Below are 14985 nucleotides of genomic sequence, written 5' to 3' on the forward strand. Positions count from 1 at the left end.
TAAATCCAGCTATTCTTTAATAATACACAAATTTAATAATAGATTTCAGGAGCCTTAAGGTCCAACCAGGCCAACCTACAGTGAGTGACACCACCAACCCCCTCACTTTCTTCCCATATCCCCTTCTTTTGTACTCTCCATTATTTGTAAGGCTGTGTAAGTGGGAGTCTCTGTGACTCAGGCTGTCCCGAGCCAAATCTGTGTGACTCCAAAAACTAGAGGGAAAAGACCTGAGCCCTTCATAAAAATCCTGAGACCATCCCCCCTCACACCAAATTCAAACCCCAGCTCTAAAATCAAACCAAGCCATATCCCCAGGATTTAGGATCCCACCAACTTACCTCCATCTCGAGTTTCCTCCTGGGATTCTTTGACTGGAGTCTAGAGGCTCTTTCCAACACAGCAAGAAACTCACAGTGGAGCCCCAAGTTGAGTCCAGAGGTGCCGGGTATGGAACTGACCGGGCTGCTCCCAGCTCTTGTCTGAGTCCACTAGAGCCATGGCCATTTAAAGCACTGTGGACTGCTGTAAGTCACACCTGCCCTACCTGGATGGGGAAGGATTGATCACACCTTCTATAATCCTAGCTACCCAGGGAGTTGAGATCTGGGGATTATGGATTCAAGCCAGCCCTGGCAGACTTGATTCCAAGAAATTCCCTCAAATTGAGAGTAGAGATGTGGGGCTGGGAGTTTGGCCTAGTGGTTAAAGTGCTTGCCTAGCATGCATGAAGACCCGGGTTCGATTCCTCGGTACCCCACATACATAGCAAAAAAGCCAGAAGTGGTGCTGAGGCTCAAGTGGTAGAGTTCTAGCCTTGAGAAAGTCCAAGGACAGTGCTCAGGCCCTGAGCTCAAGCCCAGGACTGGCAAAAAAAAAAAGAGAGTAGAGCTGTGGGTCAAGTGGTAGAGTGCCCAGACAGGACCAAAAATAAATAAATAAATAAATAAGCTGAATATATGGCTGGTGTAATGTTCCAGCATAAGGAAAACACACACACAGACACACACACACACACACACACACACACACACACACACAAATCACTACCTTACCCATTGCATCGTATTTGTCAATGCTATTATGTAAACCAAGGTTTGAGGAGAAAAAGCTATAGCTCATTTTATAATTTAAAAACATAACTTCATTTTATTTGTCTGTTTTTAGTTAAGATATTCTAATTATGGGGTGTGGTATGATATTCTAGCATGGTGTGTAGAATACGTAACATTGAAATGGAAATTCTTTTTTTTTTTTTTGCCAGTCCTGGGCTTGAGCTCAGGGCCTGAGCACTATCCTTGGACTTTCTCAAGGCTAGAGGGTGTGGTATGATATTCTAGCATGGTGTGTAGAATACGTAACATTGAAATGGAAATTCTTTTTTTTTTTTGCCAGTCCTGGGCTTGAGCTCAGGGCCTGAGCACTGTCCTTGGACTTTCTCAAGGCTAGAGCTCTACTACTTGAGCCTCAGCACCATTTCCGGCTTTTTTCTATGTATGTGGTACCCAGGAATCAAACCCGGGTCTTCATGCATGCTAGGCAAGCACTCTACCACTAGGCCAAACTCCCAGCCCTGAAATGGAAATTCTTAACATTTTTAGCCCCTCACTTTCTTCCTTCATAGAACCTTTTTTTGAATCAACGTGTGGCTACAATACCCACATGACTTTGAAGAATCTAAACTGCTGGCAGCTTCCAAAGGCCAGGATTATAGCAATGTCTTATAATCTACCATCTCTGGCTTATTTTTAATTTTCTAGTGTTTGACATCTCTGAGCTTAAGTGTTCTGTGTCTTCATGAAATATACACCAGGTGATTATTTTGTAATGGTAATAGGTCATTGGTATTCTTCTGGTGTGGTCAGTTGTGGGGTTTGATCTTGGGATGAGGGCACTTTCCCTGAGCTTATTTGCTCAAGGCTAGGGCTCTCCCACTTTGAGCCACAGCTCCACTTCCAGTTTTCTGGTGGTTAATTGGAAAGGAGAATCGGAAGCATTTTCCTGTCTGGACTGCCTTTGACCCTCGATCCTCAGACTTCAGTCTCCAAATGAATAGCTAAGATTGCAGGCAGGAGCCACCAGTGCGCAGCTAGTAACACTTGCCTTTTGGTGAACTATAGCATCATTGCACTGTAGAACCCTACACTTATTCCTCCATCATGCAGTCTCCCTGTTTCTCCTCTACTCTCCCTCCTCCCTAGCTCTCATAGCTTCTAATAAACAAGCTACCCATTGTTAATTTAGAGCCCAAACATTTGGTTTGTATATATGAGACACAGCATATGGACTCTGTCTTTCTCTGCCTGGCTTCTTTCCCTTCATACACAGATCAATATGGTAGCAGTGATCCCAATGGTCTTTGTCTGAGAAATGGAACCAGGGCTTCAGGCATGGTAGGCAAGCAGTGCACCACTAAGCCACATTCCCAGGACTGAGGAATTGTTTTTTGCCCTTTCTGTTTATTTTGCCTGGCCTGGGGCTTGCCCTCAGGGCCTGGGTACTGTCCTTGAGCGTTCTCTAGGCTAGCACTCCACCACTTGAGCAACAGCACTGCTTCTGGCTCTTTCTGTGTATTGATAGCCATGACTGGACCTCAGGAATGTGAGCTTGCCACACAAGCACTCTACCACTGGGCCTCACTCTGGGCCCCCTAATAGTTTCTTTTTAGCTAGTCCTGGGTCTTGAACTCAAGGCCTGACCACAGCAGCACTTCCAGCTTTTCTATGGGTATGGGACTGAAGAATCGAACACAGGTCTTCCTGCATGCTAGGCCAGCACTCTACCAGTAGGCCAAACTCTTGGCCCCCTAATAGATCCTTAATAAGATGGATTATTGGGCAGAAGGAGGCCCGCCTGGCCCAGTTAGAGACAGTAGGCAGCAGAGGGAGGGTGTCCTTTTGATTTGGAAAACTACAACATCAGTATCAACTCCTCTGTCTCTATAGTCTACAAGAATGAGACCAAAAATAATAAAGATTTCATGAGGAAGAAGATAAGAGCCCCTGGCACATGGTTGGGGTACTCGAGAAGAAACCACTTGGACAGCCTGTAAGTCATATCGAAGCCCAGATGTCGCCAGGGTCTCCAGACAGCCTGTATGAGCTCTCCATTCCTTCTGCAGCCCCTCCAATGGGGTGACTGTTCTCACTGTTCTCTCTGGGGTCCCCTTAGCCCATCATTCAATGCAAGCCTTCTTAGGTGCTGCCCAAAGCTGCTCAGGGCCTTTGTGAGGTGGTCTAGGTTCCTGCACACAGGACAGCTCAAGGTCATGGGCTGGGTGGTGAGGGCTTTGTCCTGATGACCTAGTCAGTCTCCTTTTCCGCTCTCCCTTGGGCACTGTGGCCATGCCCAGGCTCCTTCCTACTTCCCTTCTTTGTGTCCTGAACACCCAAACATCAAGTCTACAGTTCTCTTGTGTTCCTCTCAATCACAGACTGACATCTCAGAGCCAAGATAGTTTGTCTTGGTTGTGTTTGTCTTGGATTTTGGTGATGGTGTGGCAAAAGTGAATGAAATAATTTTCACACAGATTAGGGTCCTTTCGAATGGTCTTCAATAATATCCTTGAGATGAGAGTCAGGAATAGCTGACAAGTGCTGCAGGCAGGTGGGGGCTCCAAGGAGAGCAAGAGAACGCCTGTGTGTGTGTGTGTGTGTGTGTGTGTGTGTGTGTGTGTGTGTGTGTGTGTGACATTGTCCAAGAAGGGGGCTCCATTGTATTGAAGATTTTACTATATTGTTTTTAGATTTACAATAACTTTTCAAGGAGTGTTACTGAGTCAACTATGTGAAGAGATACCTGTATTGGCGTGGGTTACAGAGGATACTGATATCCTTGGAGGCAATCATGTTCAGAGGAGTTAGTTTATCATCCAAAGTCCTGATCCTGAAGATCCTGAAGATATTCAACCAGGAAGCTCCAGTTCCCTGGCAATCTGGAGGCCAATGTTAAGGACAAAATACTTAAAAACAGGATGGTAGGTAAACATGGAATGATGCACCCGATTCTGCGGGAGGGATAGAAGCTCTGATGCTGATCACATTGGGCATGGACCAAACCTGTGATGGCGAGACTTTGCCTAGTCCACCCCAATCCCTCTTTTACTACCTTGAGCACTCTCATATCTTTGTCTTTGTACTCCTGTAGGTCATTTGTCCTCCCCACAGTATCATATTTTTGTCTCTCATGGGACTTGAACTCCAGGCCCAGGAACTGTCCCTGAGCTCTTCAGCTCAGGGCAACCACCTGGAGCCACTATGATACTTCCAGTTTTCTAGTGGTTAATTTGAAATAAGAGTTGGTCTTTTTCCCCAGCTGGCTTTGAACCATGATCCTCAGATCTCAGCCCCCTGAGTAGCTAGGATTACAGGTGTGCACCATGCTGCCTGGCCAATTATCACAATTTTAACTGTCCAGGGGCTGGGAGTTTGGCCTAGTAGTAGGGTGCTTGCCCTGCATGCATGAAGACCCAGGTTCGATTCCTCAGTACCACGTACATAGAAAAAAGCCAGAAGTGATGCTGAGGCTCAAGTGGTAGCTCTAGCCTTGAGAAAGCCCAAGGACAGTGCTCAGGCCCTGAGCTCAAGCCCAGGACTGGCAAAAAACAAAAAACAAAAAAAGCAAAACAATTTTAACTGTCGTTTCCACTTCTTTGTAACACATCCTAACTTATCTTCCCTTTTTGTCTCCTCTATATATTTTGAACTCCATCCAAAATTCTTTCCTTTCAGGACTCTGGGTCTCAGACATCGTTGCATGAAGGCCACATGCTAGAGACCTCAGCACTTTGACAGGAGTATGTGCAGTACCCACAGCTAAGTGACTTTTGCATCACTTGTATTTGAGCTCTGAACCAAATCAAGCAATTTCCTTAATAACTTTCAGTGAAAAATCAAACATTTGTTATAAGAAGTTTGTTATGGAGACTTTAATATTAAGAATTTGGTTGGGCTCTTAGAATAGGGCAGCACTCAAAATGGAAGGTACTGGAAGGAAAAAGCTCAGTGGGAAGTGAGCTAAGGAGAAAATGACTGGGCTGAGGCCTTCATGCAACAAGCATCTTAGGACAGGAAGGAGAATCCCACAATAAGGCTTCTGCTGCCCATCAGTCTACCATCAGCACAGTATGGCACCAGCAGCTTGGCCCAAGAGACCAAAGGTGAACTGGGCAGGGCAGATTGGTGCCCCAGGGACATGTAAGACCACCAACTTACCCTCAAGAGTCAGATCTGTCCCAGGGACCCTTCCTATGGATGGGTTCTCTAAAAGGTTTGTTTTGTAAATGAATTTTACAACTTTATGGTGAGAAACATTGGGAGGTGAAAACTAGGACAGAATGAGGGAGAAGTCACACAGTTCAAAAGGAAATGTACTGACATGTGACTGTAATCCCACTGCACATCACCTTTACAGTAACATTTAAAAAACAAAAAACAAACCTCCTATGCCATTGCTTATTTGCCAATCATAACTATTAGTAAACTCTGACCCCCAAAAGGAAGTCAGGTATGTTGCCTACAGTCACTGCTTTAATAGTACTTTTGTTTCACTAATATACAATTATTGTCATGCCAGGAAAGGTTTGGTTAAGAAGGGTTGGGGAGGATTTTGAAACAGGTGACATTGATAAACACATAGAATGTATAGACCGATTTGATTAATACTTACATTACAGAAGTATTTAAAGCAAATAGAAACATACTTAAAAAATAATTTTTTTGGGTGGAGGCCTGGTGGCTCATGCTAGCTACTCAGGAGGCTGAGATCTGAGGAGGTTCAAAGCCAACCCGGGCACTAAAGGAACTGAGACTCTTATTAACCTCTAGAAAACAGGAAGTGAGAAAAGGGTGGTAGCCTTGTGTTGAAGAGCTCAGGGACCAAGCCCACACCCAGGGTAGGGTAGTAGCGGTGAGCTTGAATTCAGGGACAGTGCCCAGGCCAAGTTAAAGTCCCATGACTCACAAAAAAAAAAATTTTTTTTCTAAAAGGTTTCCTAACAACTCATTCTCTTTTTTATATAGTAACAAGGCTATCTTAAGAACCTGCAGAGGTGGGTGCAGTAGCACAAGCATGTAATCCTAGCTACTCAGGAGGCTGAGATCTGAGGATCTTGGTTCAAAGCCAGCTGGGAACTTAAGAACCTGAGACTCTTACCTCCAATTAATCACTAGAAAACCGGAAGTGATGCAGTGGATCCAGGAGTAGCGTGGTAGCCTTGAGCTGAATTGCTCAACCCTTGCTCCGCTCTTAATAAACTTTTTTTCAAGCAACTGACTTTAAGTAAGAGATGTTTTTACTTATGCAAAATAATTGCTCACAATGTAAGAACCTAATTTTAGATAGTTTTTTTTTTTGACCCTCAGCCCTTTTCCCAAACTGGATGTTGTGGCTTTGTCACCCCCCCCCCCATTCCTGAAACTTCAAATTTCAGTTTTGTGAACCAGATTGCTTGCAGGCAGAATAGAGGAATGTGAGACACACCCTGCCCCAGAAAGCCTTATCAAAATATTAAAGTTTTGGGAAATGTTTTGGGGGACCCCCGCCTCAACCCAGAAATGCCATCGGAATGTAAAAGAAACAACCTGGATAAATTATGTTGAAATTATGTTCTGAGCCTAGAAATGGGGTTGGTGGGAATCTAAGAGGCATGATAAAGGGCAGTTTTACTACTGCAAATTAGAAAAGAGAAAGTTTCTAAAAAGAGAAATTTGGGGTAAACTAGTCACTTGTTCAGTTTGTTAAATCAGTCCCAAGTTCTAGTTGAAGGGAAGGTCAATCAAGATGAACTGTAATTGTAATAGCTATTTGTAATCACCTGCTAATTCTGCTTGCTTGGGCAAATGTTACCTCTCACAATGATAGGTTCTTTCTGTATGTTTGCAACACAGCCATTTGTTGCCTAGACAATTAGGAAGTGTAAAAGTATTGGCTACCCTGCACGTGGTATGACTCCGCGGTTTCTTTCCCACCAGGTTGATAAAGGACGAATGAGGGATGTGTATGGTTTAAAATGATTGGTTACTGTTCTCTTGGTGTATAAATTCCCCTCTCCTTGTTGGAGGGTATGACTTTCTAATATCTGACTAGTGGAGTGTAATCTCTTGGAGAATAAAAGTCCTCTTGCCCTGTTTTTCTGAGTCAGCGCAGTATTTTTCATTGATGGCAGGACTTTAAAAAATTAGGGTTCATCAATATTTTATAACAAACATTATTTTAAATGATTATCGTACACGTCATGCCCTGTATGTCTGAGTAACATTTGTAGAGTGAGATGCTAAGTTTTTTTTCATATATTATTTATTGTAATTAATAGAAGGGTTACATGATATTTGCCAGATAGATGGTGCATTAATTCCCATACATTGATACCCTTTCACATGTCTTGGTCCCCATTTCCCTCCCCCCCACCCCCACCCCTCATCTTGTTTTCCCCCCTTCCCTATCCAATTTCAAATAACCAAAAACAAATATATCCGATGTATCAGGTAACAAAGTGAGACAATAGGAGATAACCAAGGGACAGCAAAGGAGATGAGAGACAACATAGTACATGAAGGACAACAATCATTCATTATATGGCTTTTGTTTCAATATCCTGGAGGTCCTTTCAATTAGCTTCATACTATATGGCCTTATGTATCAAGATTTTGCTCTATTGCAGATCTCTGCTAGTAGAGCCCAAGGTTTCCACTGATTATGACGAATGAGGGAAACCATTGAGCCTAAGTTCCTTTGAGTCTGGCTTACTTCACTTAATATGATCTTTTCTAAGTCTTTCCATTTCCTAACAAATGGGGCGATGTCATTCTTTCTGACAGCAGCATAGAATTCCATTGTGTACAAATACCACATCTTGTTGATCCACTCATCAACTGAGGGACATCTAGGTTGGTTCCATATCTTTGCTATGGTAAATGGTGCTGCAATGAACATTGTTGTGCTGGTGGATTTAGTATGTCTTTGTCTCTGGATGATTGGGTAAATGCCAAGTAGTGGAATTGCTGGGTCATAGGGGAGCTCTATGTTTAGTCTTTTGAGGAACTGCCATACTGCTTTCCATAGTGGTTGAATGAGTTTGCACTCCCACCAACAGTGTAGTAGTGATCCCTCCAGCATCTGTTGTTATTAGTTTTCTTGATCCTGGCCATTCTAACTGTAGTGAAGTGGAATATTAGAGTTGTTTTGATTTGCATTTCTTTTATGACCAGAGATGTTGAGCATTTCTTCATGTATCTATAGGCCAATTTTGTTTCTTCTTCAGAGAAGACTCTCTTTAAGTCTTTGGCCCATCTTTTAATGGGATGGTTGTTACTTTGGAGATTAGTTTTGGATTGATTCAATTTTTTGAGCTGTTGATATATTTTAGATATGAGGTCTTTGTCGGTTGTTTGGTTGGTGAAGATCTTCTCCCACTCTGTAGGCTTCCTAATTAGTTTACTAGCTATGTCCTTTGCCATACAAAAGCTCTGCAGTTTAATGCAGTCCCACTTATCCAGCCTTTGAGATGCTAAGTTTTGCTGGCTCTATTCTACATTAAATGTTTTTCCCAAGTTGATATAAGCTTTCTATGCTGGAATATGGGAAATGCTTAACAAAGCTAGTATCTTCTAAGTGAAGCAGGTGAATGGACCTAGCTCCTTAAAAGCTTCTGTCCATGTATTTATGTTTTTACTTAACTTACATTTACAATGGTGTAAGTATTCACTCTTACTTTCCATATAGGTTTAAAATGTCTTCCAACTAACTCTCTCCTTCCCTAATGAAACAATGTGGATAAAAAGGAATCTTAACACCATGACCTTCCGATTCAGATCTCCATCAAGGCTTAATTGACCTAGTGGTATTGTATCTGTTGTTGTTTTCTAACTGTACTAAGTGTGGTTTCTGGCTGCTGGTCTTTGAGGCGGGAGTCCACTATGCAGTCACTGGCCTTTTAATAAAGACTCCAAGATTCAGACCCACAAAAAAGAAGAAAAAAAAGAACAACCTCAATGGTCTTCCAGACCGGTTTGAGAGACATTCCTTCCAAATCATTTTTCTCCTTATTGGATCATAAAAGGTCTTTTCAGCATTGCATACCTTCTAGACTGTTACTTAACTCTAGCTTGGAATGAGAACACCTGAGACATCTCATCCAGGCAACAAAAAAGGCCTCTAAGGACAAAACTTATTCCAGTGATGGGGAGCACTCAGATTCTAATAGCATGAAAGTAAACTGTTAAGATAAGAAGGGATATTGTGAGATTCCAAATGGAGTCATTTGTTCATCCATTTCAATATTAATTAAGCAAAGATATTATAAACAAATGGTTCATAAACATGGTTTTCTGAAGCTAAAGCTTTTCCATGTTTTATCTAGGTAAGAACCAGAAAATTATCTTTATGAATCACTTACTCTATGAATATGGGAAATCCAGAGTCCAGGAGCGAACAGAGTAGTAGAGTGCTTGCCTAGCATATACAAAGCTCTACGTTCTATTCCCCATTATCATATAAACAGAAAAAGCTGGAAGTGGTGCTGTGGTTCAAGTGGAAGAGCAATAGCCCTGAGAAAGTCCAAGAAAAGTGCTCAGGCCCTGAATTCAAGCCTTATGACTGGCAAAGAAAATCCAGATCCAAATAACCCTACCTAGGTATAGATATACTCAGCTTCATTTCATGACAATAGGGTTGTTGTTCTCAGACCTGTTAATATGCCTTAAGATTGCATAAGGCATAAAAATTAAAATGGAAAAAACTATTTATTTCCCTTTAAATGCCAAGAGTTCCTTCTTGTATTAGGAAGGTACATGATAAGGTCATTTGCTTTTAGCAAATAGAAAAGACAGAAAGATCATTTCTTTCCACATGTTTTCTTTGGGGCATATGCACTCACTCATTGGAAAAGAGGACAGAAGTATTGAAAGTGAACTAAAGTCAGTTATAAGTTTATGTTTTAAGTTGAAGAGGAAACAATAACCAATTTAAATAAAGACTTGTTTTGTTTTTTTTTTTGCCAGTCCTGGGGCTTGAACTCAGGTCCTGGGAACTGTCCTTTGTTCGAGGATAGCACTCTGCCAATTGAGCAACAGTGCCATTTCTGATTTTACCTGTGTATGGGGGTCTGAGCAACTAAAATAAGGGCTTTGTTCATAGTAGGCTAGCATTCTACCACTAGGATATACTCCTGGCCCATAAGCAGACATTTTATGTTATTAAGAATTAATACTATTAAGTAGTATCACATTCCATGTACAAGTCCCAGGGTTCAATCCTCAAAAGTGAAAAGGGAGAAGGTAGAAAATAGAATGAAAGGCCCTGAGTTTGGCCCAGTGGTAGAGTGCACCAGAATGCAGGTTCAATCCTTGGAACCACACACACAGAGGTAATGCTGCTGTGGCGCAAGTGGTAGAGCTTAAGCCTTGAGAAAGCCCAACGACAGTCCTCAGGCCATGAGTTTAAGCATCCAGACTGGCCAAGAAAAAAAAAAAGAAAAGAAATTTGAATAACTATTGTTACAACTGAATAATTGTTACAACTAGATAAGGGGGAAAATGGCCATGATTGAAAGAAAAATAGAAGAACAAAGACAATAACTAAGAAATTAGGTTTCTTGTGTTCATTAGGTTTTTGGGGGAGGTTGTGGCATTTGAATTCAGTGTCTGGGAGGTGTCCATGAGCACTCTACCACTTTGAGCCACAGCGCCTTTTCCAATTTTCTGGCAGTTAATTGGGGATTAATCTCACTGGCTTTCCTGCACAGATGGGTTCAAACATCAATCCTCACAACTAAGACTCCAGAACAACTTGGAAAACAGGTGTTAGCCACTGGCTCTATTTCTATTACACTTACTGTATCATAATTGGTTAATAAAGTAGGATCATCAACCATGACAGCAAAAGGAATCTCTGAAAAGTTCAAGTTCAGATTGTCAGACATGTATCACTATTACTGTTATACATTCATCAGTCCACTTTGCTCTCCTATGATAGTTGTTGTAGTAAATAGTCAACCGTGGGCTTCTCACATATAGAGCATATCCTTCATCGCTGAGCCACCATTTCCCATCACTCTAAAAGTAGACAGGTACTTTGTAATATGGTTGTACAATGCTTTTTCTTTGCCAGTCCTGGGGCTTGAACTCAGGGTCTAAGCATTGTCCTTGGGCTTTCTCAAGGCTAAAGAGAGCTCTACCACTTAAACCACAGCATCACTTCCAGCTTTTTTCTATGTATGTGGCATGGAGGAATTGAGCCCAGTTTTTGTGTATGCTAGGCAAACATTCTACCACTAGGCCAAACTCCCGGCTCCCTCAGCAAGCTTTCAAACCATATTCTTCTTCTTTACCCTATCTGTTCAACCTCCCTGTTCTCACTGATTACTTAAATCCAGAAAACAACATATTTTATGTTCCTGTTATTAATTTTTCTTTTCACTGTAAAGGTGATGTACAGAGGCATCAGTTATATAAGTTAGATATTGGGTGCATTTCTTGAGGGGGAGGCAGGGGCTTGAACTCTTGGGCCTGGTCACTCTCCTTGAGCTCTTCAGCTCATGGCTACTGCCCTATCCCCTGAACCACAGCCCTGGTTCCTGTTTTTTAGTGATTAATTGGAGATGAGTCAGCGTGTGAGCTGGCTTTGATCCTCCAATCTCAGACTCCTGAGTAGCTAGGATTACAGGTGTGAGCCACTGTGCCTGGCCTGAGAGCATTTTTTTAAAAAAAAATACAGTGCTGTTCTTTGTTTTATACATGTTAATTGTGAAAATTGTTCCACTTCTTTTACTCAACAGCTTCCAGTGAGTTTCTCTATGAAGTTTTCACATATACATACCAGGTATATCACTGTTATTCAGCCTGTCATCTCCACTACTAGAATTTGGGTTTAAAGATATAATTATATCCGTCCATACATATGTAGTTATGTATATGTATATACTTAAAAGTTTCATTCCAGGGCCCGGTAGTTTTGCCTAGTGGTAGAGTGCTTGCCTAGCATGCATGAACACCCAGGTTTGACTCCTTGGTACCACATACATAGAAAAAGCCAGAAATGGTGCTGTGGCTCAAGTGGCAGAGTATTAACCTGCTCAGGCCCTGAGTTCAAACCCCAGGACTGGCAAAAAAAAATTCATTCCAGGGGAGGGAGTTTGGCCTAGGGGCAGTGTTCCCCTAGCATGCACGAAGACGGGGGTTTGATTCTATCATACCACATACATACAAAAAGCCGGAAATGGTGTTGTGGCTCCAGTGGCAAACCACTAACCTTGAGAAAGCCCAAGGACAGTGAACTCTGGGCCTGGGCACTATGCCAGAACTCTTCAGCTCAAGGCTACTGGCCTATCCCTTGAGTCACAGACCCACTTCCTGTGTTCTGGTGAGTAATTGCAGAGAAGAGTCTCCCAGACTGAGGACTGAACTTCTATCCTCAGATCTCAGACTCCTGAGTAGCTAGAATTACAGGTGAGGGCATGTAGTTTTATTTTCTGAATCAAGTGAAATCTTTCCTTTTTAGTCTCCTTCTTTGTAGAGATCTTCCAATTTTAAACAATCGCAATAATCATACTGATAGAATGTCTTTGAGAAAGCTGGGCATGGTGGCTCATGCCTGTAATCCCAGGTACTAAGGAAGCTGAGATCTGAAGATTATGGTTCAAAGCCAACCTGGGCACTAAAGTCTGTGTGACTCATCTCCAATTAACCACTAGAAAACTGGACATGGTGCTGTGGCTCATGTGGCAAGGCAATAGCCTACAGCTAAAGAGCTCAGGGACAGCAACCAGGCCCAGAGTTCAAGCCCCATGGCCAAAAAAAAGAACTGCTTTGAGAATTGATCACAGAGTAAATGAATTTCCTCTCTTGTGCACTGGTTTTTAAGGGCTTGATATGGGTCTTGTGACCTCTTTGACCATGGTTCCTCCTGAGATGAGGTTCCTCAGGAGAAGCAATGATTGTGCAAAATGGTTTGATAAGCTGACAGTTGTTAGGAAGGAGTCTGGGTGGATACAGTTGCCTGGGTATGTTTGTATTATAAATAGTACTGATTCAATATTTAAAATGAATGAATTTCAGTCTTACTATTTATGACAAAGTGATCTATATATACAAACCAATATGTGTGCATATGTATATATAAATACACATATATACATATATATACACATATATACATATACATACATACATATACATACATATGCATGCATGCATACACACATATGGCCTTTTATTTTTAGAACTTTTATTTAGAACCTTTTATTTTATTTAGAACCTTTTATTTATAGAAATATATCAATCTCAACAAAACTAGAAATTGGTAAGCTTTATACTTGAAATTATAAAAAGGAGATTTGGGGGCACGGAGCATGGTCTTGTGGTAGACTGATTGCCTAATACTAGGCACAAAGCCCTGTGGCTCAAGTGGCACAGTACTATCCTTGAGTAAAAACTGTCCAAGCACAGTTCCCAAGCCCTGAGTTCAAACACCAGGACTGCCAAGAAAAAAAAAATTTCTATTTTTTTTACATCTTACATTTATCCTTAAGTTGAAGTATCCTTTACATTGACATTTTCATAATCTTATCTTTGAGTTGAAGTTGATCAATGTGGACATTCTATGATGACCTGTCAGCATACTGCTGACATATTGCATATCTTGCCTTCTGCTCCAACAATCATTCAGAGCCAAGAAGTTCAGGTTTGTAAACATACTCAGATTCCTGTTCTGTCCACTTCTGTCTTAAGAAATAAGAACTCTGTGGCTGGGATGGTGGCCTAGTGGTAGAATGCTTGTTTAGAATGCATGAAGCCCTGGGTTCAATTCCTCAGTATCACACACATACACAGAAAAACCCAGAACTGGTGCTGTGGCTCAACTGGTAGAAGACTAGCTTTGAGAAAGGCCAAGGACAGAGCCCAGGCCCTGAGTTCAAGCCCCAAGAAAAAAAAAAAGAAAAAAAAAGTAATGGAAAATCTTAGCTGTTGCTATGGAGGTATGTTCATACAGAGGTTCTGAATGCTGCTTAATCTACATTCCTCAGCCTTTTATAAATTCTGCAATATCTTCATTTTTAACTTTGTTACACAATACTATTATTCAATTTGTACTACTGATTATGCTATAAAACTATCTTTGTTGATGGGAGAAGGTCCAGAGTTAGTTTTTGTAGTCTCGGCTAGCTTGTCGGCTTCTGGCACATTCAAACTTCCAGCCCTTGGAGCACACATAAGGTTTGGTGTGGCTGTGAAGGGTTCCTAGAGCCTTGCCAAAGTGCCCATACATTTTTCTGCCCTTGTGAGGACCCCAGAAAGCAGGATGGTGCCCTAGCCATTTGGGGAGTCTGGGGCCAGCTTGTCAAAGGTGAGGATATTGCCTGAGCCTTGAACATGCGAGTGTGGCCCAGCCAGTCACATGCAGCGTGCACATTTGAAATTGGACACCTCTAGGACATGCATGACATTTGTGACAGTCCCCACTACCATGGCTGTTTTGTTCTCCAGACCAAGAAGCTTCATTTTCTGGATCACCTGGGAAAGGGACAGGGACAGGGTGACCAGTTGGTACAACTCAAGAACAACCTTTTCGGGGCTGGGAGTTCGGCCTAGTGGTAGAGTGCCTGCCTACCATGCACGAAGACCTGGGTTCGATTCCTCAGTACCACATACATAGAAAAAGCCAGAAATGGTGTGGTGGCTCAGGGAAGGCTTGAGGAAAGCCCAAGGACAGTGCTCAGGCCCTGAGCTCAAGCCCAGGACGAAAAAAAAAAAAAAGAATAACCTTTTCAGCATCATTAGCTTGATGGTAGAGTTAGTTTGTCTGGCCAGAAACCTGCACAGCTTGACCAATAGCCTCAGGTAGATGTCCTGGCTCTTGGGTTCTTTGCGACGAACCTTGCAATCCTTGTTTGGTGGATGTCAGATCCCACGATGTGATGATCCTGGCTCCTGCACAGCCAGACCCAGAAAAATGAAACTAAAATTTTTATATTATTTTCCTAAATTAAAA

At 42.2% G+C, this 14985-nt stretch overlaps 1 protein-coding gene across 1 annotated transcript in view; it reads right to left on the reverse strand.

Annotated features, from left to right (window-relative positions):
* LOC150044707 (ral guanine nucleotide dissociation stimulator-like) overlaps positions 1-14985 on the reverse strand; it is a 358565-nt gene that overhangs the window by 59389 nt on the left and 284191 nt on the right. The gene's annotated exons all lie outside the window — the stretch shown is intronic.

Source organism: Megascapheus bottae, chromosome 29, assembly GCF_031878675.1.
Source record: "Megascapheus bottae isolate mThoBot1 chromosome 29, mThoBot2.hap1, whole genome shotgun sequence".
In the NCBI taxonomy this organism is placed as follows: domain Eukaryota; kingdom Metazoa; phylum Chordata; class Mammalia; order Rodentia; family Geomyidae; genus Megascapheus; species Megascapheus bottae.